Source organism: Dasypus novemcinctus, chromosome 6, assembly GCF_030445035.2.
Source record: "Dasypus novemcinctus isolate mDasNov1 chromosome 6, mDasNov1.1.hap2, whole genome shotgun sequence".
Classification (NCBI taxonomy): domain Eukaryota; kingdom Metazoa; phylum Chordata; class Mammalia; order Cingulata; family Dasypodidae; genus Dasypus; species Dasypus novemcinctus.
Window position 1 is genome coordinate 121,002,420 of NC_080678.1, and position 4,076 is coordinate 121,006,495.

The window sequence follows — 4,076 nt, forward strand, 5'->3', positions numbered from 1 at the left end:
CTTGTAGACCCTCTCAGTTCCTTGGTATAGTGGTTGACCATCCTCACCTCCTTGTCAGGTGTCCTGGATAAATCCAGTGAGCTGGAGAGTAGGTGTTGCAACTTTGCCGAGGCTCAGGGTCCAGTTAATACATGGACAGTCCAGAGATTCCAGTATTCTGGGCATACACCAACCCCAGCACCAACCACAGGTTCAGTAAAGTGAAAGAAGAGGCATGTGTAGAGAAGTCACACCTGAGTCCAACTCCTTCACACTCAGGAGCACAAATTCTAAGGTAAGGCCCACTGGCAAGGTACTGAACCCTAGAGCTATCTGCCATGATTGTAGGACCTGGGTGTCTCTGTAGCCCTCAGGAGCACCACTACCTGGAGTTCTATCTACTTTGGGTATCTTTGAGTTCCTGCTGAGATGTGCATAAGTGTGATCCCTCTAATGACCTCCCAACTCATTTTGAAGTCTCTTAGCCATATAAACTCATTTGTCTTTGCCATTTCCCCCTTTTATTCAGGATATATTTCTAGTTGCATCACCAGTGGTGCTTATTTGTAATCCCTCATTGCAAGGGATGCTCAACCCAGAATCATGTCCCATGATAGTGGGAAAGTAATGAATTTATATGCTGTTTGGCTTAGAGAGTAGCCACATTTGAGCAATGTGGAGGCTCTCAGGAGGTAACATTTAAGCACCCTATGACTCTAGCCCAAGTTGAAATTTTAAACACCCAGACTCATAAGCATAGTCACCAGTATCAAGGGCCCATCATTGGACCATCCTTCTTCATTATTCTTTGCCCTTACACTTTGGGGATTGCTGCTTTTCCATTGGGAATGCAACAGAGCTCCCAGGGATGGGAACTACACACTCCAGCAGTTGTCATGTGAAGTTACCCACTATGTCAATACCCAATTAACATCCAAACATATCTATATACCCTCTATGCATGCCCTGGAAAACTCTGTCCCACCCATGCCTCACTCAATGACACCCCACACCAATGCTCCTTCCCAGCCATAGTTGAACCTCTCTGTGATCCAAAACTTCTTAAAAAATGAAGCCAAATATATTGCCAAATTCAATTAACCAGAAAATGAAATTATAATGATAGGTTTAAAGATTAGAAATAAAATACATAATAATTTAGAAAACCTAAAATAAAGTAAAATATAAATTGGGGTATTAAAAAAATTAAAAATATCAAAATTTTTTTGATGTTTTGCCTTTTATCACTGTAATAGGTGTTGCCCTGTATGTACTTTGCAAGGCAATCTCTTCCATTTCTTCCTCAAAGTCTTATATCTTTTCTTTTCTTATGTCTTCAAAAAATTTTAGGTCACAGTAAATTCACATATAAAACACAGGGGGCTCCCACATACCCAACATGCTCCCACTCCTCACCCCCTTCCCAGCAGTGGTCATTTTACATGTGGATGTTACGTTTGCTACAGTTAATGTACAAATATTGAAACATAGTTACCAACCATGGTTACATTATGGTTTACCATTAGCAGCAGTTATTTGAGATTCATCTCTCCTTTTGTGGCTAGATGGAAAATTTCTTTTTTTTTTAATCTCTGACCTATATTCCCTTTAATAGATATAGCACAGTATTTATTCACCTATCAAACAACTTCTTGATTGCTTACAGATTTTGGAGATTATAAATATATCTTCTAGAAACATTAACTCATGGGTGTTTGTGTGGAATTAAGTTTTCCTATAAGCCACATATGTACCTAAGAGCAGTACTGCAGGATTTTATGGTAAGGCAATATTTAGTTTTACAAAAACCGCTAAATTTTCTGTCTGTACCATTTTGTATTCTCATCAACAATGAATGAGAGCTTGTCTTGTGCCACATCCTCACCAGCAATTGTCATTTTCAGGGCTTAGGTTGTTAACTATTCTAATAAGTATGTGGTGAAATATCCTTGTGGTTTTAAATTTGCAATTCCCTAATAACAATTGATGTTGAACATCTTTTTGTTTCTGCTTATTTGACAACACTATATCTTGTTAGTGGATATTCTGTTCAGATCTTTTGCCCATTTTTAAATTGAGTATTTGTTTCTTATTGTTGGGTGTTAAGAGGTTTTTAAGTTTTTGAACACCAATATTTTATCAGATATGTGTTTTTCAAATATTTTCCCCAGTCCTTTTGATTTTTCTTTTCATTCCCTTATCAAGTCTTTCAAAGAGCAGCAGTTTTATGTTTTAATAAAGCCCTAGTTATAAATTTCCTTCTCTCTTGTATCATGCTTTGGGTGTTATATCAAAATACTCATTACCAAACCAATGGTCCCTAGATTTTCTTGTTATATTCCAGAAATTTTATATTTTTTGTTTTACTTGTAAGTGTATGGTTCATATTGAGTTAGCTTTATTATAAAATTTGATAATATTAATTACATTCGAATGTGCTGCTACCATCACCAGTATACGTTACTTCAGCTTTTTCTTCACTGGGTACAAACTGACTGGTCAAAATATTTGATAAATAAAACAAATTCTAAGGGAATTTGTTGTGGAAAATATTGCTATGTGTAAATATTTCAAGGATGACTAGTCAGCAAAAGCATCAAGGAGAAGCAGAAACATTTGTTTTCTCTGACCTTTTCTTCTAAAGCACACTAGATCTATTTATATATAAAAGGAAATCACTAATTTAATGGGTTAACAAATCATAGCATTTATGATAATTTCTGCTTCATTGCTTTTGGAAAAATTCTCATTGTTCTGGTCTCTTTTCTAGTAGATTCATCAGCTACATGGAAAATCAAACAAATGTTTTAGAATTTGTCCTCCTGGGTCTCTCAGAAGATACAGAATTGCAGCCCATTCTTTCTGGGTTGTTCCTTTCCATGTACCTGGTCACCATCTCTGGGAACCTGCTCATCATCCTGGCCATCATCTCAGACTCCCACCTCCACAACCCCATGTACTTCTTCCTTTCCAACCTGTCTTTTACAGATATCTGCCTCACTTCCACCACTGTTCCCAAAATGCTACAGAACATTCAGACACAGAGAAAAACTATAACTTATGAAAACTGCCTCAGCCAGATGTATTTTTTCATACTTTTTGGACAATTAGACATCTTCTTCTTGACAGTGATGGCATATGACCGCTTCGTGGCTATCTGTCACCCCTACACTACATGGTCATCATGAAACCCCAGGTCTGTGGCCTCCTACTACTGGCATCCTGGTTATTTAGTATTTTGCTATCCCTTTTACATGATTTAATGGTTTTGCAATTGTCTTTTTGTACGAGTTGGAAATCCCCCACTTTTTCTGTGAACTTAAGCAGGTAGTCCAAATTGCTTGTTCTGACAACTTTCTCAATGACCTAGTGATGTATTTTGCATCTGGACTCCTGAGTGTTATTCCACCTGCTGCACAGATTTTCAGCAGTAAAATATTTAGTACAGATAATTCTGTACATATTAAATTATACCAGGTTCTGGGGGGATGAAAGTATACTGCAGTCACTGCCAGATGAAAGCAACTGGTTGTATAATATGGTTTGGGTGAAAAATAATCTCATATCAAAGGCTGTGTAGCAACTTCAAGAGTTTATTCATTTTCTCCAGAAAGCGGACACATTCTGAACTGCAGAAACCATCTGATTTGTTTTACAATAATCACATTCCATTTCCAATAGGCTCCTTTCTGCTGCACATTCCCAGTTATAAGTTAAGTGATATTATTTACAACACAGTCCCTGATTCTTCAGATGTTCTCAATAATTTCTGCAATTCTTCCAGTGATTTAAGGTTGCCCTTTAAAAATTATTTTCATAGCTGATGACATTTTCAGGAAATTTCTTTCAGCACTTCCCACAGTAATGGTTCACATTTACAGATCATAAAAATCAATGTGCATGGTTTCCCCATTTCCAACTATGACTTTTTCAACTATTCAACCCAGATAGTAGGACATAATTTCAGGTTTTTATGTAGACCTACTTTGTTCTTTGTGACGTAGGCTCAGGTGAATGCTTCATTCATCACCTGATGGCAATCAGAATGCCATTTTGAGATTAGTGATTGCACTGAGATAATAGACATTTTTTGGAAA

General features: G+C 37.1%; 1 pseudogene; it reads left to right on the plus strand.

The window, feature by feature from the left end:
* The first annotated feature begins 2,765 nt into the window (after nucleotides 1-2,765).
* Nucleotides 2,766-3,471, plus strand: LOC139439096 (olfactory receptor 7A10-like; annotated as a pseudogene).
* The last annotated feature ends 605 nt before the right edge of the window (nucleotides 3,472-4,076 follow it).